Source organism: Dasypus novemcinctus, chromosome 9 (assembly GCF_030445035.2).
Source record: "Dasypus novemcinctus isolate mDasNov1 chromosome 9, mDasNov1.1.hap2, whole genome shotgun sequence".
Lineage (NCBI taxonomy): Eukaryota > Metazoa > Chordata > Mammalia > Cingulata > Dasypodidae > Dasypus > Dasypus novemcinctus.
In genome coordinates, this window is record NC_080681.1 from 93,150,644 (window position 1) to 93,159,115 (window position 8,472).

An 8,472-nucleotide genomic window follows, 5' to 3' on the forward strand; every position below is an offset into this window, starting at 1 on the left:
TAGCTCGCTTGAGTCACATGCTCATCCTTATGCCAAGAAGCAGATACTATCATCTGAAGCCCCACCAGAATTATAAGGCACAGAGGCTGGGAGTGGTACTGGGGGTGACATTTCTCCAAAGTGAGGAAGATGCTGTTATCAGAAGAGGGAAGGACTGCGGATTAGATGAAAACAGGCATCCACCCCAGCCCGGGGGGCAGACAGGCATATTCAGACATAGTTCTGAGAGCACTGAATATGCCGTGATGGAAACCAGCACCGTGGGCTGTGGGAGCCCAGAGGAGGCTGAGGTCTACCCAGGAAGCCTGCTTGGAAGCGGTGATGCCATGGGTGAGTTTCAGGTGATGAATGGGAAGTCTTCAAGGGGAGGAGAGGGGAGAATGTGGACAGCGTTGCAGGCATCGAGAAAGGAAACACGAGCAAAGACCCAAAGAAGAAAGGTGCTCCACCTTCCTGGCAGGGAGTGACAGGTCCTCGTGCAGGGCAGTGTTAAAAGCACAGCTTTGATCTGGAGAGGCATGGAGTTTAGAGGAAATAAAAACTGCTCACATTTCCTAAGTGCTGGCTCTGCCAGACATTGTGCTGAGTGCATTACATGCATTTACTTGTTGAATTCTCTCAACAACCCTGTAAGTATTGTTCATTTCTCTTCTGTACAGGATAGAAAACTGAAGCACAGAAAGGTTAAATGACTTGTCCAAGGTCATACAGCTGTCTGATTCCAGCCCTAAGACAGAAGGATCCTCAGGATCTGGGGCCTGCCTGGAAGCTGTGGTTGGTGGAGGGAGACGTGAAGGATGATTGAGCTTTCCAGCCTGAGTGCCACCATACTGTGCCACGGACTTCAGGGACTCAGGAGGGGGCGAGTTTGGGGCTTGGCAGGCAATGTAATGAAAGGGGGCCAATGCAGGAGACTCGAAGGTGGAGGCCTGGGTTCAAATCCCAGTGCTGCTTCTGCGTGGGCAAGTGCCTTTGTCTTTCTAAGCCTTGGTTTTCTCTTGTGTGATAATAATGGTATTTTTCTCAAAATGCTCAATAAGTGATAATAACAGTATTTTTCTGAAAACACCCAATAATGATAGCTGCTGTTACCCTTACAATTATGGGAAGGAGTGGAGCCGATGTGCTCTTTTGGACCTTCCCTGGATCCCCGAGCACGCTCAGCCACTTCCTGGAGCGCGGCCTCCCGCGCCCTCTCCCTGGCAGTCCTCCCTGCGCCGGGGCCCAGGCCCGCTTTCTCCTGGATGCCCTCCCACTGTTGCTGCTGAGGGGCCTCTGAGAGTTCTAGAATGTGTCTCAGGGGAACCGCGTCGCAGTGGGTGCCTAGGAGGGACTCTACTCAGGTCCGCCGTGCCCTCCCTCCGCCCCCTTCCCTCTCCCTCCCTTCCTCCACGCTCTGCCTCTGACAATCCAGAGCAGCGCCTTACAGCTGAGCCACCGGGGCGTCTAAGCACCCTCGGCCAGACAGCCACTCCCTGAGACTCGGTGACGGATTTGAGCGAGGGGAAGCAGTGGTGGCAGAGTCCAGAGGTGGGTGTCTGGGGCCTGGGGTGAGGCCCAGGAGCCCTGAGCCCCCTCCGTCCGTAGCCTCGGGTGACCCGGCTGGGCTGGCGGTCTCAGCCTTTGCGCTGAGCGCCCGCCCTTGCTTCCTCCCTTTCGGGGAGCTGAGCCTCGGCTTCTGAAATTGAGCGTGGGGGTTCCCATTTCATCCGTGTGGGACTTGCAGAGTGAGGGCCAGGCTGATCCAGTGTCCAGAATCACCTAAGAGGGACAGCCCGTCCCTAGAGACTGGGGCGGGGCAGGGAGGGGGGCTAGGGTCCGGGGGAATGGCCTGCTCCTGCCTCCGCGGGGCTCCGGGTGGTGAGGGCAGGCCTGGGATGGCAGCTGTTAGGATGGGGGCCAGGGCACGATCTGCAGGGGTCTTCCGGGCAGCAGCCGCTTGCCCACCACCCCGCCGCTCCCCCCACACACGTCGCACACTTATTTACTCAGATCACCGTGCAAAGTCCTGAGCATCCTGGAGACCCTCGTGCGCTCGGTGACTGTGAGCTGGTAGCCACGCCCCCTCGCCCACACTTTCCCCGAGTCTGTCCTTCTCCCGCCTCCTGCATGCCCACGTCCCCCATTTCTCTGGCACCGCACACCCAATTTGTTCAGTCACCAACACACACTCAGAGGCACCCAGCCATTCACACCCGCACTCACCCTCCCACCCATACCCCATTTTTTCTCTCTGCTGAGCTCCCCCAGGCGGGCTGGGGGGTCAAGAAGCCGAGTGGTGAGGGCCGGGCGGTGGGGCCAGCCTTGCTCCTCAGGGCCCCAGCCCGCGCCTGGAACCCTGAATCCAGAGAAGGCCTGGAGGAGGGACCTGGAATCCTGTGTTTTATGCATGGTTGTTCCGGAAACACACACCTTCTCTAATAAAGAAAATTTATATATATATATATAAAAATTTTAAAATGCAAAGACAAGAAAAAGAAAAGACTCAGAAGGGGCTGGGAAGGTGATAGGGGAGGGGCTTGAGGACTTCTTCCCCACCCCCACCCCCATCTCCATCCCCAAGTGTCCTGTACAAAAGCCCCGATCCTTGGTCAGAGACAGAGACAGACCGGCTTGGGACAGACAGGCAACAAATAAAAACGAAGGGGAATTGCTTCCTGGGTGATTTAGCTCAGGGGAGGTGAGGGGCTGAGCTCTGGGCCCGACACTCGCTCAGCACCACCAACGCCCCCGGAGCGTGGGCTGCCTCGGGGACGCGCACGGGCCCAGTGCAGACCCAGACCCAGGCAGGCTCAGCAGACGCGCAGGGCTGCCCGGCGTAGGCACCGCCCACGGCTCACCTACCCCCACACAGCGCACGAAGCCCCCAAGGTCCAACGGACATACACCCAAGCCAAAGCCCAGCTCCAGCAGTGCAGATATTTCCCCCAAACTGATGACCTAGAAACAGGAACCCACTATTTAGGATGCAAATGTGCATGCACACAGGCCAGCAAGGACACACACACACACATATATGTGTGTGCCGGACATGCAGACCCTGCTCCCCACACACAGACAGCCCTGGGGCCGTCTTTCCTTTCTCCCCACTGTCTGTCCCAGTCTCTATTTCCACCTTGTGTGTCTCCCTCCACCTTTCAAGTTTCTCAAATGAGAACCCTTCAGTCCTCAATGCGTTCCCACCCCTGGCCTCCTTCTCTGGCCTCCAAGGATGCACAGCACACAACACACACACACAGAGTCAGGGGGTGCCCTGGGGAGCAGCAGGAGCTAGGAGGAACTTCCCTGCCAGGTTGGGCCCCTGGAAGGTGGAGGGGAGGACTTCGGCAGGGCCACCCACCAGCACCCCAATACTTCCTCCCCAGGCGCTCTAGAAACCTCACCCCACATCTGTTCTCGCTGCCCTTCCTACTTGCAGTTCCAGAATACACAGTGCTTTTCCCCGCATCTTTGTCTCTGCCCTTGTCCTGCTCTGTGCCAAGAGTGCCCCTCCTGCTATCGCTGTCAGTGCTTCTCATGTTTTTGAGTTTTGAATCAGTTAAAAACTTGGAAAGGAAGTTTTGGGGATGACAGAAGGTTGTCAAGGTTTCATTTCATCATTTAGGATATTTAAAATATAACTGCCATCCTCTCTCCACCCTCATTTTATAAAAGGATGCTTTCATAGCAATAAAGTAGAAGGGCATAATCTCAGGATAAAAGATAAGCCTTTACATTGAACACATTTAGCTTTACGTAAAGCCCATCGCTTTGTCCTTCGTTTTCTCGTTTTGCCCCACGAGCCAATGGAAACTTCCTCACAGATGAGTGTTTAGAACTGCGGAGCCCCCAGCTCCCGTGTACCTCCTGGCAGCCTACCCCACACCCCACACGTTCCCCTGCACTGGTCTCGCTGCTCCCGGAACTCCACTGTATTCTTCACACATAGCAACAATCGTTATTGTTTATGGAAGGCCCACCTCGTTAAGCACCGGATTACGCAGATTATCTCGTTTTATCCTCATAATCCTGAAAGGTGAATATTTTGTAGATGAGAAAACCATTAAATCGCTTCCCCCAATCCTGCACCCCCTGCTGGAGGCACTGGCAGAAGGTAACAGCCTGGGGGTGGGGCTGGAAAGAATTGCAGACAGGCTCTCTGCTTCTTAGTCACATGGCTGTGTCACTCCGCAGTCTGAGTCTCAGTATTACTATCCATGCAATGGGACCAGCAATGCCTGCTCCACAGTGTTGTTCAGAGGAAGTGCCTGTGACGCCCCTAAAATACTGCCTGGCACAGAGAAGACACTGGGCCATGCAGGTTAGTCCCTGGAGCCTGTATCCCCAGTCTCCCCTGCCCCACACCCCAAGACTTTTGGGGCACCTCACTCTCTTGGTTGCCTTCCTACCTCTCTTTCTGTGCTGATCCCACTGCTTTTCTCCGCTCTAAAAGTGAGAGTACCCCAGGAAACAATTCTTGGCTCTCGTCTCTCTTCCGTCTATTCTCCCTCGCTAGGTGAACTCATGCAGTCCCACGGCTTTAAACATCATCTGTTTGCTGACTCCAAAATTTCCATTTCGAGTCTTGATGTCTCCCCAGAACTCCAAACCCTTACATTCAACCGGACACCTCCCGGCCTGGCCTCATGGGTCTCTCATACTTAATAAGCCTACAGCGGAGACTTGATGCCCCCCCGTCTCAAGCCATTCCTTCACCAATTTTCCCATTTCAGTAGCACCATTACCCAGCTGCTCAAGCCAAAATCACATTTGCCTCTTCTCTTTCCCTCACCCCTCATCTACATCCACCAGCAAGTCTCATTGCCTCTATCTCCAAAATATACTCCAAGTCCTTCATTTCTCTCCATCGTAAGTTCTCTCACCCTAACCTAAGCACTTGTCATCTCTCAGCTGGATTGTACAATAACATGACAACAGTCTCTCTGCTTCCACTTTTACTGCTCTCCCCATCCATCCTCATACAGCAGTCAGAAATGTATTTTTAATTAATGTAAAATTGTACTCAAAGTGAAATGAGCAACTCTTAAGGGTGCAGGAGTAGAAGGTGTACACACCCCTGTTAGCAGCACCCTGATGGAGGAGCTGATGACCATCCAACTACCAAGTGTTTGTCAGATATCTGTATTGTAAATGCTATTGCTAGTGCTTCTTGTGTCCCATCTAAGAAATCTTTGCCTCCCCCAAAGTCATGAAGATTTTATCTTATGTTACTTTTCTAGAAACTTCATAGTCTTGATTTTTATGTTTAGGTCTATGATCCCTCTTGAATTAATTTCTGTGAATGATGTGAGGTAGGGGTTGAGGTTTATTTTTTTTCCAGCCACTTTTATTAAAAAGACTTCTTCTCCCTCCATTGAATTGTTGTAATACATTTGTCAAAAATTCATGAACCTTACTTGTGTGTCTCCTTCTGAACTGCTATCCCATTCCATTCATCTTTTCATCTATCCTTCTGCCAATACTACACGATTTTGATTGTGATTACCGTAGTTTTATGAATCTTGAAATCAGGAACTATGAGTCTTCCAACTTCATTCCTTGTCAAGATTGTATTGACTATTCAAATTCCTATATATTTTCATATAAATTTTAGAATTAGTTTGTCAGTTTCAACAAAAAAAGATTATTGCTGGACTTTTGATTGAAATTGCTTTGAATCTATAGATCAATTTAGGCATAATGGACATCTTAACAATATTGAGTCTTCCAACCCATGAATGTGACCTACCTGTCCATTTATTTAGGTCTTATTTAATTTATCTCAAGAATGTTTTGTACTGTTTAGTGTAGAGGTCTTGCATGTCTTTTGCTAATTTTATTTATAAGTATTTTGCATTTTTTCATGCTATGATGGGTAAATTCTTAAAATTTCATTTTCAATTGTTTCCACTAATATATGGAAATACTACTGATTTTTTTATACTGACCTTGCATCCTGCAAAGTTGTTAAATTGCCTTTTAGTTCTGATAGTTGTTTTGAGGACCTCAGGATTTTCCACATAAACAATTACATTGTGCACAAATAAAGGCAGTTTTATTATTTTTCCTTTCCAGTCTTTAAACTTTCTATTTCCTTGTCTTGCCTTATTGGTCTGACTAGACCCTCCAGAATAATGTTGGATAAAAGTGATGAAAATAAGCATCCTTCCCTTATTCCTGAACTTAGGAGGTAAGCATTCATTCTTTCACCATTAAGTAAAGGGGTTTTCAATAAATGCCCCTTTATCAGGCTGAGGAAATTCACTTCTATTCCTAATGTGCTGAGAGTTTCGGGGTGGGGGCAGGTGGGTGGTGGTCAGTGTTTGTTTATTGTGAACAAGTGTTGAATTTTGCCAAATATTTTTCTGCATCAATTAAGATGATCAAATGGTTTCTCTTTTATTCTGTTAATGTAATGAATTAAATGGGCTAATTTTTTAAAATGTTAAACTTTGCACCCCTAGAATAAATGCCACTTAGTAATAATGTATTGTCCTTTTTATTTATTGCTGGACTTGCTTCGATAATGTTTTGTGAAGGATTTTACATCTTTGTTCATGAGAGATACAGAGCTATAATTTTCTTCTTGTATTGTCTTTGACAGGTTTTGGTGTCAGAGGTATGCTAGGTTAGAGATGGCTACAAATTCTTTGTCACTCTCCCACTGAGAGGTGGAGTCTAATTCCCTTCTCTTTCATCAGGGTTGGTCTTAATAACTTGCCTGACCGGTGGAAGCTTTGCAGCTTCTTGAAACACTCACACTTCTAGCCCTGAACTGCCACGTGGGGAATTCAAGTGCCCGGTGGCCACGGTGCTGTGAGGAGTCCCAGGCTAGCCAAGGGCCAGAGAGGAAGAGAGCAATGCCAGTCAGCCTCCAACGGTTACGCACCCCAGACATCTGAGTCACTGCTGAGGCCCCAGACGTTGTGGAGCAGAGATGAGCCATCTTCACTGTGACCTATTCAAATTCCTGAGCCACAGAATCATGAGCTATAATAATAAAATTGTTGTTTTAAGCCAAGTTTTGGGATAGTTAGTTGCGCAGAAATTAAAAACCAGCAAAAGGGTTATGCTGGGTTCATGAAATGAATTGGGGTATGTGCCCTTCTCTCTTATGTTCTGAAAGAGTAAGATTGATATTAAATATTCCTTAAATATTTGGTAGAATTCACCAGTGAAATCATCCGGGTGGGAAAAGTCTTCGATATAAAATTAATTTCTTTAAAATATATAAAGCTACTCAGATGTTCTATTTCGTCTTATAGAATGATCTTTTAAAATGCCAATAAGTCATATTACTCCCCTTATTACAATCCCCGATGGCATCCCCTTGTCATTTATCCCCTTGGAATAAACAGCCTAGAAGGCCCTTTATGACCTGGCTCCTGCCTGCCTCTCTGCCCCCGCCTGCAGCCGCCTTCCTGATATTTATGGGGCTGACTCCTTAGTGTCGTTTAGATTTTGGTCCAGGTGTCACCTCCTTAGGGAGGTTTTCTTGACCAGCCAGTCAAGATAGCCCTCTCAATCACTCGTAACATCATATCATTAGAAAATGTTTATAGCATTTTTCACTCTTGGACATTAGCTTTACTACGTGGCAGCTCATCCACGAGCTCCATGTGGTCTCCATACTTGGCTGGGTCCATGTTGCCAGGGCCCTTGCTGGCCTTACTCACAGCTGTGTCCCTAGAACAGCCCTTGGTCCCAGATGGTGATCAGTCAATATTTATTAAATTGTAAAGCTTGTTGCCTTGGAGCCCCCAGTCCTTACCTGAGTTTAGTGTTGAGTCTGCTCTGATTGGTGCCCAGAAATGGCCAGCATCTGGAAAAGAATGGGCAGTTTCCAGTGGCCATGCCTACCCACACCTTATAGACTTTTCCTCCTACCAGAGTCTGACTCCACCTGGCTCCCTCTTCCATCACCAGAAGCTGGAAGGTAACTGAGAGGCCGTGTAGGAGAAGGGGTCCAGGGGCAGCACCTAGGAGCGAGGATGTGGCTGCTGGTTCCAGTCCCGCAGCTCCTCAGTCCCTGTGTGTCTTTGAACAATCACTTCTCCTCTTTGGACCTCACCTGACACGATGTAGACACTCATTCATTCTTGAATAAAAATCGGTTCCATCCCTACCTTTCTGTGCTATCCCAATGCCCTGTTTATAGATGAGGAAACTGAGACACAGAGAGTCCTAGTGGCTCCACCAGAGCACAGAATGAATAACCGCATCTCATAGATTTTCCCCTCGATTTACGATACCACCACCAAGGGCATCAATTTCCGAGATTAACAGCTGCAAATGATGGCATCAAGGCGGCTGCTCCAGCAACCCTCCGAAGTGCATCTCCAATTCAGGTTTATCTTCATTAAGCAAGTAATTCATTACCGGGCGGTAAGCATCACATCAGAGCGAGAATATTAAAAAAGTAATTATATTTTTCACAGTGCAGCTTTCTGGGTAAATTGTATGCAAATTGCTGTCTAAATCAGGCTGGCAGAT

General features: G+C 48.6%; 1 long non-coding RNA gene across 1 annotated transcript; it reads left to right on the forward strand.

The window, feature by feature from the left end:
* Positions 1-1,342: 1,342 nt before the first annotated feature.
* On the forward strand, positions 1,343-6,995 carry LOC131279912 (uncharacterized). The gene is made up of 2 exons (XR_009187412.2): positions 1,343-1,530; positions 6,681-6,995. It is a non-coding gene; the product is annotated as an uncharacterized lncRNA (long non-coding RNA).
* The last annotated feature ends 1,477 nt before the right edge of the window (positions 6,996-8,472 follow it).